Below are 19,287 nucleotides of genomic sequence, written 5' to 3'. Positions count from 1 at the left end.
AAATTAAATTGAGATGGAATCAAGAAGCACTTGGAATCAGGCCTGCAAAAGCTGAAAGCTTCAAGGTCCCACAACCTTGAAAAAGCATTCTCAGGTCACATTTTCTACTAACCACTTAAGCCACTTTCACAAGATAAGAAATGATACAGATTGGATTTGTGTCATCAGGAAGATAAACTTCATATATTGAGGTAAAAAGGAAAATAACAACATGAAACAAGTTACTGATTCACTGAAAAAATAAAAATGTTCAGCTACAGAAAGAATGTACTTAGAATTACCTATGTAAGAAGCTTCACATACAATATCACGCCTTCCTAATGTAACTCATAAGAAGGGAAGGAAGTTTTAATGTAGTTAGATACAAAGTACTGACAGAAAGTCTCCTTGGTGAAATTTAACAACAATGCTAGAAATCCTCAAGGGGCAGAGGCATCAATCTTCTATTATACCTTGGTGTAAAATCTTTTTCAACTCAATTGACGATTTGTAATCAGTTTCCTACATTAGTTACTGAGTGATGTGGGAGATCATGTGGCAAAAAGCTGTCAACATAATTCAGAATCACAAATATTCTGTATGAGGCAGGTATGCTGTAACACTTCAGTGATGTTTTTAAATTATAATGGTTTCAAGCTGCTTCAAACTCCTGTAGCAATCAAAAATATTCTGTCATGGGAACAAGGGCTATGAACATCATGTCATAGCCATTCTGCTTTTAGATTTATTAGAGGGTAAAGCATATCATTTATGCACCAACTCACAGGGGAAAAAAGCAATCCCTATGAAGTTAATCTCATAATAGAGTAGAAAGCAATGATTACCGTTTTATGTACACTATCTATTTGTAGCAGTGGTTACCCTAATTCTTCAGGTAATCAAGTCACCTGCTCAGTGATTCCTAGGGCCAAGTCAATAGTACTTCAATGAGCACTATTTGCAGGGAGTAAAAAGAACAGCTTTTTGCATATACGTACAGAACAACTGAGTTAATAATAGTGGGAATTAACTCTTCCTAATGCATTGTATCTACTACTGCGGGCAGGAATCCCTCAGAAGAAATGGAGTAGCCATCATGGTCAACAAAAGAGTCCAAAATACAGTACTTGGATACAATCTCAAAAATAGCAGAATGATCTCTATTCATTTCCAAGGCAAACCACTCAATATCACAGTAACCCAAGTCTATGCCCCAACCAGTAATGCTGAAGAAACTGAAGTTGAATGGTTCTATGAAGACTTACAAGACCTTTTAGAGCTAACACCCAAAAAAGATGTCCTTTTCATTATAGGGGCCTGGAATGCAAAAATAGGAAGTCAAGAAACACCTGGAGTAACAGGTAAATTTGGCCTTGGAATGCGGAATGAAGCAGGACAAAGACTAATAGAGTTTTCCCAAGAAAATGCACTGGTCATAGGAAACACCCTCTTCCAACAACACAAGAGAAGACGCTACACATGGACATGATGGTCAACACCAAAATCAGATTGATTATATTCTTTGCAGCCAAAGATGGAGAAGCTATATACAGTCAACAAAAACAAGACTGGGAGCTAACTGTGGCTCAGATCATGAAATCCTTATTACCAAATTCAGACTGAAATTGAAGAAAGCAGGAAAACTGTTGGACCATTCAGGTATGACCTAAATGAAATCCCTTATGATTATACAGTGGAAGTGAGAAATAGATTTAAGGGCCTAGATCTGATAGATAGAGTGCCTGATGAACTATGGAATGAGGTTCGTGACACTGTACAGGAGACAGCGATCAAGACCATCCCCATGAAAAAGAAATGCAAAAAAGGAAAATGGCTGTCTGGGGAAGCTTTACAAATAGCTGTGAAAAAAAGAGAAGGGAAAAGCCAAGGAGAAAAGGAAACATATAAGAATCTGAATGCAGACTTCCAAAGAATAGCAAGAAGAGATAAGAAAGCCTTCTTCAGCAATCAATGCAAAGAAATAGAGGAAAACAACAAAACGGGAAAGACTAGAGATCTTTTCAAGAAAATTAGAGATACCAAGGGAACATTTCATGCAAAGATAGACTCGATAAAGAACAGAAATGGTATGGACCTAACAGAAGCAGAAGATATTAAGAAGAGATGGCAAGAATACACAGAAGAACTGTACCAAAAGGATCTTCACGATGGTGTGATCATTCATTTAGAGCCAGACATCCTGGAATGTGAAGTTAAGTGGGCCTTAGAAAGCATCACTACAAACAAAGCTAGTGGAGGTGATGGAATTCCAGTAGAGCTGTTTCAAATCCTGAATGATGATGCTGTGAAAGTGCTGCACTCAATATGCCAGCAAATGTGGAAAACTCAGCAGTGGCCACAGGACTGGAAAAGGTCAGTTTTCATTCCAACCCCAAAGAAAGGAAATGCCAAAGAATGCTCAAACTAATGCACAATTGCACTCATCTCACATGCTAGTAAAGTATTGCTCAAAAGTCTCCAATCTAGGCTTCAGCAATACGTGAACTGTGAACTTCCTGATGTTCAAGCTGCTTTTAGAAAAGGCAGAGGAACCAGAGATCAAATTGCCAACATCTGCTGGATCATGGAAAAAGCAAGAGAGTTCCAGAAAAACATCTATTTTTGCTTTATTGACTATGCCAAAGTCTTTGACTGTGTGGATCACAATAAACTGTGGAAAATTCTGAAAGAGAAGGGAATACCAGATCAGCTGTCCTGTCTCTGGAGAAATCTGTATGCAGGCCAGGAAGCAGCAGTTAGAACTGGACATGGAACAAGAGATTGATTCCAAATGGGAAAAGGAGTGCATCAAGGCTGTATATTGTCACCTTGCTTATTTAACTTCTATGCAGAGTACATTATGAGAAACACTGGGCTGGAAGCACCACAAGCTGGAATCAAGACTGCCAGGAGAAATATCAATAACCTCAGACATGCAGATGACACCACCCTTATGGGAGAAAGTGAAGAGGAACTAAAAAGCCTCTTGATGAAAGTAAAAGAGGAGAGTGAAAATGTTGGCTTAAAGCTCATCATTCAGAAAACGAAGATCATGGCATCTGGTCCCATCACTCCATGGGAAATAGATGGAGAAACAGTGGATACAGTGTCAGACTTTATTTTTTGGGGCTCAAAAATCACTACAGATGGTGATTGCAGCCATGCAATTAAAAGATGCTTACTCCTTGGAAGAAAAGTTATGAGCAACCTAGATAGTATATTCAAAAGCAGAGACATTATTTGCTGACTAAGGTCCATCTAGTCAAGGTTATGGTTTTTCCAGTTGTCATGTATGGATGTGAGAGTTGGACTGTGAAGAAGGCTGAGCGCCGAAGAAGTGATGCTTTTGAACTGTGGTGTTGGAGAAGACTCTTGAGAGCCCTTTGGACTGCAAGGAGATCCAACCAGTCCATTCTGAAGGAGATCAGCCCTGGGATTTCTTTGGAAGGAATGATGCTGAAGCTGAAGCTCCAGTACTTTGGCCACCTCATGCGAAGAGTTGACTCACTGGAAAAGACTCTGATGCTGGGAGGGATTGGGGGCAGGAGGAGATGGGACGACAGAGGATGAGATGGCTGGATAGCATCACTGACTTGATGGACGTGAGTCTGAGTGAACTCCGGGAGTTGGTGATGGACAGTGAGGCCTGGCGTGCTGCGATTCATGGGGTCACAAAGAGTCGGACACGACTGAGTGACTGAACTAAAAAACTGAACTGAATGCATTGTTGTGTTTTCCTTTCCATGTTATATGTAATGTGAAAAACAGGTAGCCACCTTATATCCTCAAGTTACCACCCATTCCAATCAGTGCAAATGGTATTTTTGCTTCCTTTACTAATAGATTTTAAAGTACATTTTTAAAATCAACCAAAAAAGGTACAAAAGAAAATAATGTGACACCATCTTTCCCTCTATACTGAATCATGTCAATAATGTATTTTACTGTAGGCAGCTGTGGGGTATGTGTTTGGCAGTGGTGGCGGTGGTGTGTGTTTCCTGCCACACTTTAGGCTTCATTTCTTCTAAAAGATGACTGAGGCAATACCATCTCAACACAAAGCAAAAATATATATCAAATGACAAGATTTGATCATAGAAACAATTAAGAAAACAACAAGAATGATTTATAAATACAAACTTCAATTCATAAATGTGACCTTTACAAAATATATTTCCATTCATTACCAATGCATAACAGACATTCCCACTGGCCAATGAATTTATAAATGCTATCTTAGGAAACTCCGAGGGTTTACTTTAATTGCTACCCACTTAGTAAGTGTTCATTAACATTTCAGTGAATGTACTCATATTTGCATTTACAAGTTAACCTCTTTATTTTATATAATAGATATTCTCTCTGGTATGTCAAAAGGGCATCAGGCAAAACAACTAGATTAGGGCATTGGAGAATTTTCATTACTTTCACTCTTTCACTAAAAACAAAAGCCTCTAATTCCCAGACATGTGGCCCAAATTTTCCTACACTCTATGGATCCAATATCTAGATAAAGGGGCCTCAGGAGTGAGGTTAAGGTTGACAATATCAAGTCAAGGGAGGAGAGGGTCAAGTTCCACAGTGCTAATATTAAGGAAATAAAAGAGGACACAGTTCAATTGATTTATATCAGCAAAAAATAGATAAGTAGGTTCTGGCAAACAATGGCCCAGAGGATTCTAGCCCCCCTCCATTATCCACAGTTTGAAAAGGAGGTGTTACAGATGCTTCAGATGCAAGACGATCAGCTCAGCATGACAACCACTGAACACTGACCACCTTATGGTTGAATCCATCTGATACAAAAATTTTGCAAATACTTCGTATGAAAGGCATAGCCAGTCAATCGGCACATGAATTGCCCCCACATTAATTGAGTCATTCAAGGGAAAAACCTGCCACAAAAATAATTGAAAAATAATGTATACTATTACATTCCATCTAAATTGCTACTATTTTAACTCATATTTTATTTCTTATTCTGTGATACAATTTATCCACTTTTTCCCTTAGGAATAAAATACACAACCTCGCAAACCATTTATATTAGTAAAATGAAAAGGTGACCTTTTAAAATTTAATAAAAAGGTATAGAAATATTCTTTCAATATGGTAAGACTTATGAACGACTGCATCTTTCATTTCTTGAGGTTATTCTTTCCCTTTAGGATTCACTTTTTAATCTACCCATATTTCTCAGATACAAAAAAAATATGAACTGTGATCTGACCTTACTAAATTTTTCTGAAAATATATCTCATTTCTAATTTAAGTTACAGGCATGAAAATAGCAGTAACATTATGTATTAAATTTGCCAAAATGGACTTAAGATTTGGAAGAAATTTTTGATGTTTGCAAAAAAGAACATGAGCTCTAAATAACTTTAAAAGTTTTCCCCTTAGTTATGTTTATCATCCTGGAGGGATTATATTAAATTCTAGATTATCTGTGTTATTGAGCGGAAAAGTGATTGAAATGCAAAGTTAAATCTGATATTTTATTCTTGCTCCAGGTATTTTTTTTCTTTTCCTACCCTTATCTGTCTAGTGGAGAAGCAAACAGAGAAACAGCCAAAAGGCAGACAAGTAAGATGGAAGACAGTATGTGAGATTATCCTATATCTTTATAGCACTACCTCTGCAATGAAACAAACAACTTGTTCATAATGAAATAACCGGGCAAGTACTGGCTAGAGATGGGGTATGTGTGTATATGAAAAATTATATTACATCATGAGAAATGCTGGACTGAATGAAGCACAAGCTAGAATCAAGATTGTCCAGAGAAATATTAATAACCTCAGATATGAAGATGATACCACCCTATGGCAGAAAGTGAAGAACTAAACAGCTTCTTGATGAAAGTGAAAGAGGAGAGTGAAAAATTTGGCTTAAAGTTCAACATTCAGAAAACGAAGATCATGGCATCCAGTCCCATTACTTTATGGCAAATAGATGGGGAAACAGTGACAGACTTTATTTTGGGGGGCTTCAAAATCACTACAGATGGTGACTGCAGCCATGAAACTAAAAGACACTTGCTCCTTGGGAAAAAAAAAAAAAACTATTACCAACCTAGACAGCTTATAAAAAAGCAGACATTACTTTACAGACCAATATCTGTCTAGTCAAAGCTATGGTTTTTCTAGCAGCCATTTAAGGATGTGAGAGTTGGACTATAAAAAAAAGCTGAAAGTGAAGTCGCTCAGTCATGTCTGACTCTTTGCGACCCCATGGACTGTTGTCTATCAGGCTCCTCTGTCCATGGGATTTTCCAGGCAAGAGTGCTGGAGTGGATTGCCATTTCCTTCTCCAGGGGATCTTCCCGAGCCAGGAATTGAACCTGGGTCTCCCGCTTTGCAGGCAGACGCTTTACCGTCTGAGCCACTAGGGAAGCCCCAGCCCGCCCAACACCCCCCCCCCAAAAAAAAAGCTGAGCACCAAAGAATTAATGCTTTTGAACTGTGGTGTTGGAAAAGACTCTTGAGAGCCCCTTGGACAGCAAGGAAATCGAACCAGTCCATCCTAAAGGAAATCAGTCCTGAATATTCATTGGAAGGACTGATGTTGAAGCTGAAACTCCAATACTCTGGCCACCCGATGCGAAGAACTGATTCATTTGAAAAGACCCTGATGCTGGGAAATATTGAAGGTGGGAGGAGAAGGGGATGACAGAGAATGAGATGGTTGGATGGCATCACCAACTCAATGGACATCAGTTTGAGTAAACTGCAGGAGTTGGTGATGGAGAGGGAGGCCTGGCAGGCTGCAGTCCATAGGGTTGCAAAGAGTCAGACACAACTGAGTGACTAAACTGAACTGAAAGTCGTTCAGTCATGTCCAACTCTTTGTGACCCCATGGACTATACAACCCATGAAATTCTCCAGGCCAGAATACTGGAGTGGGTTGCCTTTCCCTTCTCCAGGGGACCTTCCCAACCCAGGGATCAAACCCAGGTCTCCCACATTGCAGCCAGATTCTTTACCAGCTGAGCCACAAGGAAATACTACAATGGGTAGCCTATCGTGTCTGACTCTTTGCAACCCCATGGACTATACAACCCATGGAATTCTCCAGGCCAGAATACTGGAGTGAGTAGCCTATCCCTTCTCCAGAGGATCTTCCCAACCCAGAAATCAAACCAGGGTCTCCTGCACCATAGGCAGATTCTTTACCAACTGAGCTATCAGGGAGAAGGGGCATTTCTTTTAAATTTTACCAAATTCTTTATAGTGATTAATCATCTCCTAACACTCAAAAGTTCCTTTTTTTTTTTCCCAAAAATGCAAGCATTAACTGCCTTATGACCCAGCAATCCCACTGCCGGGCATACACACCGAGGAAACCAGAATTGAAAGAGACACGTATACCCCAATGTTCATCGCAGCACTGTTTATAATAGCCAGGACATCGAAGCAACCTAGATGTCCATCAGCAGATGAATGGATAAGAAAGCTGTGGTACATATACACAATGGAGTATTACTCAGCCATTAAAAAGAATACATTTGAATCAGTTCTAATGAGGTGGATGAAACCAGAGCCTATTACACAGAGTGAAGTAAGCCAGAAAGAAAAACACCAATACAGTATACTAACACATATATATGGAATTTAGAAAGATGGTAACAATAACCCTGTATGTGAGACAGCAAACGAGACAGATGTATAGAACAGTCTTTTCGACTCTGTGGGAGAGGAGGAGGGTGGGATGATTTGGGAGAATGGCATTGAAACATGTATAATGTCATATATGAAACAAATCGCCAGTCCAGGTTCGATGCATGATACTGGATGCTTGGGGCTGGTGCACTAAGACGACCCAGGGGGATGGTATGGGGAGGGAGGAGGGAGAGGGGTTCAGGATGGGGAACACGTGTATACCTGTGGCAGATTCATGTTGATGTATGGCAAAACCAATAAAATATTGTAAAGTAAATAACCTCCAATTAAAATAAATAAATTTATATATTTTTTTAAAAAAAGAGTGTAAGCACCAGGGTCAGGACTTCTTGCCTGAAATCTTATAGCAAATGTATATGGCAGATTTTTTTCTTCGGAAAATCACATTACCATCCCCCATACTAGTGGTATAATATCTTGATCTATAACATTAGAATAACAACAGTACCCGTCTCACATAGTTGTACAAATTAAATGAGATGGCGTGTGTGTACAGTACAGTATTAGACATTCAAATTATTCAATAAGTGTTATCTATTATTTTATAAATATAATCTCAAATAAATTTAGTATTATTGATCTATTTGTTTTTTTTTAATAATAATTCTTGGACTAAAATCAGACATTTCTTTTTTTCTATTTTATAAACTAAGGGGTATAAATGTTAACTCAAGGAAGCCTGGGTTCTAATAAATAATCAAGTTAATAAGTGACCAAGTTTCACTTCTTTTTTTGAATTTTGCCTATTTACATGCATATTTCCATTTAACAAACATATATTTAGCAACTATTAAAGGTGATATATAACGTTAGCCACTGGCAGGGAGGGGAGATGGCAGGGAATAAAACAAACTTGGATCACAAACAGCCCATAAACTTGGGTAAGAAGAAAGCAATTATTACATTATTCAGTATAGCTGTAAAGAATCATTATCACAGAGGCCAAATTTAAATGGTATGGAGAACATATTCTAATATAATCAAGTAACAATTGTATTTTCTTGCATTTTGTAAATTCAGTACAGTACATCCTATCAGCATCCTATCAGTAGGAATGACCTGGCATGTCCTCAAAAAGTAATTTGAGAGCAAGAAAGGAAGTCTGCTTTGCATACCAATGTGTTTCTGATTTATAGGGTTAACCAAACATTGTAATCATTATATTCAGTGCAGTTCAGTTCAGTCGCTCAGTCATGTCTGACTCTTTGCAACCCCATGAATTGCAGCATGCCAGGCCTCCCTGTCCATCACCAACTCCCGGAGTTCACTCAAACTCACGTCCATCAAGTCAGTGATGCCATCTAGCCATCTCATCCTCTGTCGTCCCCTTCTCCTCCTGCCCCCAATCCCTCCCAGCATCAGAGTCTTTTCCAATGAATCAACTCCTCACATGAGGTGGCCAAAGTATTGGAGTTTCAGCTTTAGCATCAGTCCTTCCAAAGAACACCCAGGACTGATCTCCTTAGCACCCATATTTTTGCAATATATTGCTTTTTCACAGGTAAGCATTTGGTCCTGAATATTTCAGTCCTTTGGCTCATTAGGACTATAGAGTAAAAGATGAAATTCATTTTGGGTGAAAAATTTGTTTAGTCCTAACATTTCTGGGTGGCAACCAGGCATCCTATCAGCATTCATAAACATATGGACTATTACTTCTCTAGCACAGTAGTTTCCATTAATTTATTATACTTTTATGTAGTAAAGATCCAATATCTCTTTCATAGCCTGTCAGAACAGCAACAAATGATAGCAATCATAATGCTAAAAATTACAGCATAACATAAATATTTATCTAATTTGGAGTTTGTAATTTTGAAACTAAGTGAATCAGCTCTATGCTACATAAAATGAGTGAATGAACGAGTAAATGAATACCAGTCCAGCAATTTAATTTCCAGATCAGCAGCCACAATTTCGATATTCCCCAAAAGATGTCACTGTACTGAATGTGCCAGCAGACTAGATCAAGACACATGTTGTAATTTTTCATACTTGACAATGACTCTGCTGATTGGGCTACTTCTTATGCATATAAATGTGGTTATAGAAATGGATGTGAAGCTGGTAATGTTTTCAACACAGTTTAGATGATTCACTTTTTCTTTCTATTATGATCATAGCCTCTGCCCTCAGGATCTTTCACATTCTATATACTGTTTCTTAGTTTGTGGTCTTCTTGGCACTTATTTCAGATACAGACTGCTCAATATTTACATATGCTGCTTACCCTTGATTTGCCTCAAATGTGGAAAAAGGTCAATTGAGATGTATTTAGGACTATTTGGAAATTGGCAGGCAGCAAATACCCAACAGTGGGAAAATGAGGAATCAAATGCATTCTCTAAAATACTATGACAAAAAAATCAAATAATGTCATATTCAAACAGAATTTTTAGAAAGATATATTGAGTATATTATAGCTAAATACAACATTATTTTATAATTTCTTAGGTTGAAAAAAAGTGGGATTGCTTTATGACCATAATTTCACAATCAATTATTTTTTAATAAATCATTTTGCTGTTTCTTAAACTTCCCCAGTTAAGTTGTAAATGGAAAGCCTTTTTTTTTTTCAGATGTATCAACTGTCTTTATGTCATGGCCATATAATTTTAAGTCAGATTTCCCAAACAATAATAATAATAGTAATGGCTATTATTGACTGTTTATTATATCAGACACTATGCTAAGTTATTTATATGCATAATGTCATTTAATTCTTACATCACACTTATTAGGCCAATAGTATTGTTACCTTCTTTTTAAAGGTAAGGAAAGTCATGTACAGAAAAGAAAAGAAAATAGGCTCACAGTCATAGAAATGGTTATATAACATCTTTGTGTGCCTACATCTAAATGCATTCACTCAGTATTCAATATAGCAGCTTTCACCTTTCTGTCATTGTAAAAGCACTAAATATGGACTCAGAAAAGTTATATTTCTATTCTGATTCTACTGCTAATTCCATACACTTGTATTCATGCTTAGTCACTTCAGCCATGCTCAACTCTTTGCAACCCTATGGACTGCAGACCATCTGGCTCCTCTGTCCATGGGGTTCTCCAGACAAGAATACTGGAATGGGTTGACACGCCCTTCTCCAGGGTATCTTTCCAACCCAGGGATCGAACCCCCATCTCTTTCTTGCATTGGCAGGCTGGTTCTTTACCAACAGCACCACCTGGGAAGCCCTCCATATTCAAGCATACAATTTCATAGTCTATGACTCAGTCGCATTATCAGCAAAAATGTTAAGATAAATACTCCACTCTGTCTACCTCAAAGGATTTAATATGTTAATAGTCACCAAAAATTTTTAAAATTTATATGGTACTATGTATGCTTAAGAGACTAATCATCATCAACAAGAAAATGGGAGGGGGTGGTCCTAAGATGGTGGAGGAATAGGATGGGGAGACCACTTTCTCCCCCAGAAATTCCTTGAAAGATCATTTGAATGCTGAGCAAATACATCAAAACAACTTGTGAATGCTGGCAGAGGACACCAGGCAACCAGAAAGGCAGCTCATTCTCCTTGAAAGGAGGTAGGACAAAATACAAAAGACAAAAAGAGAGACAAAAGAGTTAGGTATGGAGACCCATCCTGGGGAGGGAGTCGTGAAGGAGGAAAAGTTTCCAAACACCAGGAAACCCTCTCACAAGCAGGTCTGTGAGGAGTTCTGGAATCTCAGAGGGCAAGATAAACGAGAGGCCAAAAAAAAAAAACAAAACACAGACTACACACCTAGACGCCACTCCCAGTGGAGAGGTAGCCAGGACACTTGTGTCCACCAGCAGAGAGCAGGGGCAGAACAAGGAGATTCGAGCTGCAAGGTTAGGGTGCAGACTGGGCCTGAATGCCCTGAGGACAATCTGAGGTAGCTAAAGTGAGATAGTACTCAAAACTGTGAAATAGCCAGAGAGAGAAAAAGAGAGAGAAAACCTTCCTGCAAAAAGCTCTGAGGCACAGCCTAGCCTGCTCACAGAACAAAGGACTGAGCAAATATCAAAGGAGAGCTAGCTGGCTGCAGAAGGCCCCTCCTCCTGCCAGAGGCAGACAGGCAGGCGGGCCACAGTCAGAGCCAGAAGATGATGGGTCATCTCAGCCCTAGAGACGGCATCCTCCACCAAACTGTGAGCAGGCTCCCAGTTACTAACCAAGTTTTCCTGGGATCCTGGATGGTTGACATCCACCAGGAGGGTCACAGTCAGAGATCAGGTCTGCAGAGGAGACACATGGCACATCTGAGACGGCACTCTCGCACCACACCCAGAAAACCGAGGGACTGGGACCGGGGAGGTGATAAGATGCACCAGACACCTGGAAGAGTGCTTGCCAAGAACCTGGCCACATGAGCTCCTCAGACGTGGGAAGGGCACAAAATGCAGGCCCAACCGAGTTAGTGCCTTTGTGGAGTACCCGAGAAAAGGAACCTGAACGGCTTAGACCAGCGAAGAGCGTGCAACCCATGGCCCGCTTTAGACATTTCCCCTGCAGAGGAACCTGGAGCCTGAGCAGTGTAGAATGGGAAAGCACACAAGCCATGAGTGGGGGCAAACCCAGTGTGGCCCAGACATTGCAAGCACTACCCGCACATGCCAGTGATATTTTTTTGCAGTGTTCCTCCCTCCCCACAGCACAACTGAACAAGTGAGCCTAAATAAGTGATCTCCTACACCCCCTTGTGTCAGGGCGGAAACTAGACACTGAAGAGACTTGCAGAGGAAGCCAAAATAAACAAAGAAGGAATTGCTCTGGAAGTGACAGGTGCAACAGATTAAAACCCTGTAGTTATCATTGACTACATTGGAAGGGGCCTATAGACCTTGAGAAGAAATATAAGCTGGAACAAGGAACTATTTGAAACTGAACTGACCCCACACTGCCTTCAACAACTCCAGAGAAATTCCTAGACACATCTTACTGTTATTATTTTTTAATTTTTAATTATTTTTAAAAATTTTAAGTTCTTTACTACTCTTTTAATTTTCATTTTCATAACATAATATTGCCTTCCAAAAACATCCTATTTATAAAGCAAGTTTCATATATATATATATTTTTTATAATTTTTGTGACTTTCTTTTTTTTTTAATCTTGTATTTTTGAGAGTCTAACCTCTACTATAGATTTTTAATTTTTTGATTTTTGGTTTTTGTTATTAATTTTGTACCTTTATGAATCCAATCTTCAGTACTCATTTTTATTTAGGAGTGTTATTACTGGCTTTATTGCTCTCTCTCACCCTTCTGACTCTCCTTTTTCTCCCCCAGGTCACCTCTATCTCTTCCCTTCCCATTCCCTTCTATACCCAACTCTGTGAATCTTTTTGGGTGTTCTGAGCTGTGGAGAACACTTAGGGAACTGATTACTGGCTAGATCTCTCTCTCTCCTTTTGACTCCCCCTCTTCTCCTCCTGTTCACCTCTATCTCCTTCCTCCCTCTTCTCTTCTCTATGTAAATCTGTGAACTTCTCTGAGTGTTCAAGACTGTGGAGAGCACATAGGGAATTGATTACTGGCTAGATTGCTCTCTTTCCTTTTGATTCTCCCTCTTCCCCTCCTGGTTACCTCTATCTCCCTCCTCCTAATTTTCTTCTCCATGTAACTCTGTGAACCCCTCTGGGTGTCTGTTGCTGTACAGAATCTTTTTTCACCATTAATCTAGATGTTTTATCATCAATGCTGTATGGATGTAGAAGTTTTGAGGTTACTGTAAGAATAAGACTGAAAGCCAGAGGCAGGAGGCTTAAATCCAAAATTTGAGAACTCAGAGAACTCCTGACTCCAGGGAACATTAATTGACAAGAGCTCATCCAAAAGCCTCCTTACCTACACTGAAACCAAGCTCCACCCAAGAGGCAACAAGTTTCAGAGCAAGACATACCAAACTAATTCTTCCACAATGCCAAAACATAACTGTGAGCATTAAAATACAGGCGGCTAAAAGTCATATGAAATCCATAGAAAGCTCAGAACTCACTACTGGACACTTCATTGCACTCGAGACAGAAGAGACCAGCTCCGCCCACCAGAAGACCAATACAAGCTTCCCTAACCAGGAAACTTTGACAAGCCACTCGTCCAACCCCACTCAGAGGGAGCAACTTCCACAATAAAGAACCACAAACTACCAACATACAGAAAGGCCAACCCAAACACAACAATCTAAACAAGATGAAAAGGTAGAGAAATATTTACCAAGTAATGGACCATGATAAATGCCCACCAAACCAAACTAAAGAGGAGGAGATAGGGAGTCTACATGAAAAAGAATTCAGAATAATGAGGGTAAAAATGATCCAAAATCTTGAAAACAAAATTGAGTTACAGATAAATAGTCTGGAGACAAGGATTGAGAAGATGCAGAAAATGTTTAACAGAGACCTAGAAGAAATAAATAAGAGCCAATCAATAATGAATAATGCAATAACAGAGATCAAAAGCACTCTAGAGGGAACCAACAGTAGAATAACTGAGGCAGAAGATAGGATAAGTGAGGAGGAATATAGAATGGTGAAAATAAATGTAGCAGAGATAACAAAAGAAAAAAATAATAATTAAAAGAAATGAGGACAACCTGAGACACCTCTGGGACAATGTTAAATGCCCCAACATTTGAATCATAGGAGTCCCAGAAGAAGAAGACAAAAAGAAAGGCCACAAGAAAATACTTGAGGAGATAATAGTTGAAAATTTCCCTAAAGTGAGGAAGGAAATAGCCACCCAAGTCAAAGAAACCCAAGTTAAAGAAACCCAAACAGGATAAACCCAAGGCAAAACACCAGAAGACATGTTTATCAAATTAATTAAGATCAAACACAAAGAGCAAATACTAAAAGCATCAAGGGGAAAACAACAAATAGTACACAAGGGGATTCCCATAAGGATAACAGCTGATATTTCAACAGAAACTCTTCAGGCCAGAAGAGAATGGCAGGACATAGTTAAAGTGATGAAAGAGAAAAACTTACAATCCAGATTACTGTACCCAGCAAGGATGTCATTCAAATATGAAAGGGAAATCAAAAGCTTTACAGACAAGTGAAAGCCGAGAGAATTGAGCACCACCAAACCAGCTCTTCAACAAATGCTAACGGATCTTCTCTAGATAGGAAACACAGAAAAGGTGTATAAACTCGAACCCAAAACAACAAAGTAATTGGCAACAGGATCATACTTATCAATAATTACCTTAAATGGAAATGGGATGAATGTCCCAACCAAAAGTCAAAGACTGGCTGAATGGATACAAAAATAAGACCCCTATATATGCTGTCTACAAAGACCCAATGCAAAACAAGGGATACATACAGATTGAACGTCAAGGGCTGGAATAAGATATTTCAGGCAAATGGAGACAAAAAGAAAGCAGGAGTAGCAATACTCATTTCAGATAGAATAGACTTTGAAATACAGGCCGTAAAAAGAGACAAAGAAGGACACTACATAATGATCAAAGGATCAATCCAAGGAGATATAACAATTATAAATATATATGCACCCAACATAGGAGCACCACAATATAAAAGGCAAAAGCTAATGAGTATGAAAGGGGAAATTAACAGTAACATGATAAGAGTGGGAGACTTTAATGCCCCACTCATACCTATGGATAGATCAACTAAACAGAAAATTAACAAGGAAATACAAACTTTAAATGATACAATGTACCAATTAGACCTAATTTATATCTACAGGAAAATCATCCCAAAACAATGAATTTCACCTTTTATTCAGGTGAATATGAAATCTTCTTCAGGATACATCACAGTCTAAAGATGGCAGAGGAATAGGATGGGGAAACCACTTTCTCCCCAACAAATTCATCAAAAGAACATTTAAACCCTGAGTAAATTCCACAAAACAACTTCTGAATGCCAGCAGAGGACATCAGGCACCCAGAAAAGCAGCTCATTGTCTTTGAAAGGAGGAAGGAAAAAATATAAAAGACAAAAAGAGAGACAAAAGAGGTAAGGACGGAGCTCCATCCCAGGAAGGCAATCTTAAAAAGAGATAAGTTTCCAAACACCAGGAAAACACTCTCACTGCCGAGTCTGTGGCAAGCCTTGGAACCACACAGGGCAACATAACTGGGGGGGAAAATAAATAAATAATTAAAACCCACAGATTGCATGCCCAACGGTAACTCCCCCAGCAGAGAGCAATGCAGATGCCTGCACCCACCACTAGCAAGTAGGGGCTGGGCAGGGAGGTGTGGGCTGCATTGCTTAGAGTAAGGACCAGGCCTGAATGCCTCGAGGGCAATCTGAGGGAATTAACTTGGGCTAGCAAACCAGACTGTGGGATAGCTACTACCTGAAAAGCCCTAAGCTAAGACACCACCAGGCCCCTCAAAGAACAAATGACTGAGCAGAGCTAAAGCTATGACACCGTCCAGCCTACTCAGAACAAAAAACTGAACAGAGGTAGCCAGCTGCAGATCATTCCCCCCCCCCCGCCCCCCGCACCGGTGACAGGCAGCCAGAGCCAGAATGGGGCAATGCAGCCCCAGAGAGGCATTATCTACCAAACTGCAAGCAGGCTTCTTTGCAAACTAAGACTTCCTGGGGTTGTGGATGGTCAACATCTGCCTGAGAAGGCGCACTGGTTGTAATCCCAGAAAACCGAGTGGCAAGGACAAGGGAGGCGACAAGTCACAGCAACCGTGCTCGCCAAACACCTCATCACCTGACATGCTCGGACCTGGGAAGGGCACAAAACACAGGCCCAACTGAGCCTGCACCTCTGAGGACTTCCCGAGTGCCTGAACCTGAGCGACTTAGAACTGGGAGGTGCATGCAGCCCAGGGCCGGCCTCGGACGGTTCCCTGCAGAGCAAACTAGAGCCTGAGCAGTGTGGGCAGGGAGGGCAGATGCGCCGTGAGCAGGGGCAGGCCCAGTATGGCTGAGACACAAGGAGCACATGCCTGTGTTATTTGTTTGCAGAGTCCCTCCCTCCCCACAGAGCGACTGAACAAGTAAGCCAAAAAAGTGTCCACCACCGCCCTTTTATGTCAGGGCAGAAATCAGGCACTGAAGAGACTAGCAAACAGAAGCTAAAGCAGAGGGAACCACCTTGGAAGTGACAGGTGCAATAGATTAAAACCTTGTAGTAAGTACCAACTACACAGGAAGGGGCCTATAGATCTTGAGAAATATAAGCTGAACCAAGGAACTATCCGAAAATGAACCAACGCCACACTGCCCACAACACCAGAGAAAGTCCTAGATATAATTTTATTATTTTTACTATCTTTTTTTAAATTATTTTTAATTCTAAGTCCTCTATTACTCCTTTAATTTTCACTCTTATAACCTACTATTACTTTGGGAAAAAAAAAAGAGACCCTATTTTTTAAAAGCAAACTTCATATATATATATATATATATATATATATATATATATATGTAAAATTTTTGTGACTTTTTTTCATTAATATTGTATTTTTGAAAATTCAACCTCTACTCTAGATTGTTAATATTTGCTTTTTGGTATTTGTTATCAATTTTGTACCTTTAAGAACCCAATCTTCAGTACCCATTTTTACTTGGCAGTGAGAATACTGGTTTGACTGCTCTTTCCACCTTTGGATTCTCCTTTTTCTCCACCAGGTCGCCTCTATCTCCTCCCTCCCCCTTCTCTTCTCTACCCAAATCCGTGAATCTCTTTGTGTGTTCCAGACTGTGGAGAACACTTAGGGAACTGATTACTGGCTGGATCTGTCTCTCTCCTTTTAATTCCCCCCTTTATCCTTCTGGCCACCTCTCTCTCCTTTCTCCTTCTTCTCTTTTCTGTATAACTCCGTGAATATCTCTGAGAGCTCCAGACTGTGGAGCACACATAAGGAGGTGATTACTGGCTAGCTTGCTCTCACTGCTTTTAATTCTACCTCATCTCATTCGGGTCACCTCTAACCCCCTCCTTCCTCTTCTCTTCTCCATGTAACTCTGTGAACCTCTCTGGGTGACCCTCACTGTGGAGAAACTTTTCATCTTTAACCTAGATGTTTTATCAATGGTGCTGTATAGATGGGGAAGTCTTGAGAATACTGTAAAAATAAGACTGAAAACCAGAAGCAGGAGGCTTAAGTCCAACTCCTGAGAACACCAGAGAACTCATGACACCAGGGAACATTAATCGACAGGAGCTCATCAAATGCTCCATACCTACAGTGAAACCAAGCCCCACCCAAGGGCCAACAAGTTTCAGAGCAAGACATACCACACAAATTATCCAGCAACACAGGAACACAGCCCTGAGCTTCAATATACAGGCTGCCCAAAGTTACTACAAACCCACTGACACCGCATAACACATTACAGGACACTTCTTTGCACTCCAGAGAGAAGAAATCCAGCTCCACACACCAGAACACTGACACAAGCTTTCTTAACCAGGAAACCTTAAAAAGCCACCTATACAGCCTGACACACAGCAAGGAAACTCCATGATAAAGAGAACTTCACAAACTGCAAGAATATAGAAAGGCCATGTGAAACTCAGCAATAAAAACAAGATGAAGAGTAAAAGGAATACCAGCAGGTAAAGGAACAGGATAAATGCCTACCAAACCAAAAAAAAAAAAAAAAGAGGAGGAAATAGGGAATTTAACTGATAAAGAATTTCACTGAATAATGATAGTGAAAATGATCCAAAATCTTGAAATCAAAATGGAATCACAGATAAATAGCCTGGAAACAAGGATTGAGAAGATGCAAGAAAGATTTAACACAGACTTCAGTTCAGTTGAGTTCAGTCACTCAGTCATATCCGACTCTTTGCGACCCCATGAATCACAGCATGCCAGGCATCCCTGTCCATCAACATCTCCCAGAATTCACTCAGACTCACGTCCATCGAGTCCGTGATGCCATCCAGCCATCTCATCCTCGGTCATCCCATTCTCCTCCTGCCCTCAATCTCTCCCAGCATCAGAGTCTTTTCCAATGAGGCAACTCTTCACATGAGGTGGCCAAACTACTGGAGTTTCAGCTTTAGCATCATTCCTTCCAAAGAAATCCCATGGTTGATCTCCATGAGAATGGACTTGTTGGATCTCCTTGCAGTCCAAAGGACTCTCAAGTCTTCTCCAACACCACAGTTCAAAAGCATCAATTCTTCGGCGCTCAGCCTTCTTCACAGTCCAACTCTCACATCCATATATGACTACTGGAAAAACCATAGCCTTGACTAGACAGCCTTAGTCGGCAAAGTAATGTACTGCTTTTGAATATGCTATGTAGTTTGGTCATAACTTTTCTTCCAAGGAGTAAGCGTCTTTTAATTTCATGGCTGCAATCACCACATGCAGTGATTTTGGAGCCCCCAAAAATAAAGTCTGACACTGTTTCCACTCTTTCCCCAATATTTCCCATGAAGTGATGGGACCAGATGCCATGATCTTTGTTTTCTGAAAGTTGAGCTAGATGAAATCAAAAAGGGTCAATATATAAAGAATAATACAATAAACGAGATCAAAAACACTGGAGGCAACAAATAGTAGAGTAAATGAGGCAGAAGATAGGATTAGTGAGGTAGAAGATAGAATGGTAGAAATAAATGAATCAGAGAGGAAAAAAGAAAAGAGAATTAAAATAAATGAGAACAATCTCAGAGAT

At 39.9% G+C, this 19,287-nt stretch overlaps 1 protein-coding gene and 1 non-coding gene across 3 annotated transcripts in view; both read right to left on the bottom strand.

Annotated features, from left to right (window-relative positions):
- DACH2 (dachshund family transcription factor 2) overlaps positions 1-19,287 on the bottom strand; it is a 676,785-nt gene that overhangs the window by 347,100 nt on the left and 310,398 nt on the right. The window lies entirely within an intron of this gene.
- Positions 6,302-6,373, bottom strand: TRNAC-GCA (transfer RNA cysteine (anticodon GCA)). The gene has a single exon. It is a non-coding gene; the product is annotated as a tRNA-Cys (tRNA).

Source organism: Ovis canadensis, chromosome X (assembly GCF_042477335.2).
Source record: "Ovis canadensis isolate MfBH-ARS-UI-01 breed Bighorn chromosome X, ARS-UI_OviCan_v2, whole genome shotgun sequence".
NCBI classification, from domain to species: Eukaryota; Metazoa; Chordata; class Mammalia; order Artiodactyla; family Bovidae; genus Ovis; species Ovis canadensis.
Note: the sequence above shows the minus strand (reverse complement) of the source record. Positions and strands in the feature narration are given on the sequence as shown.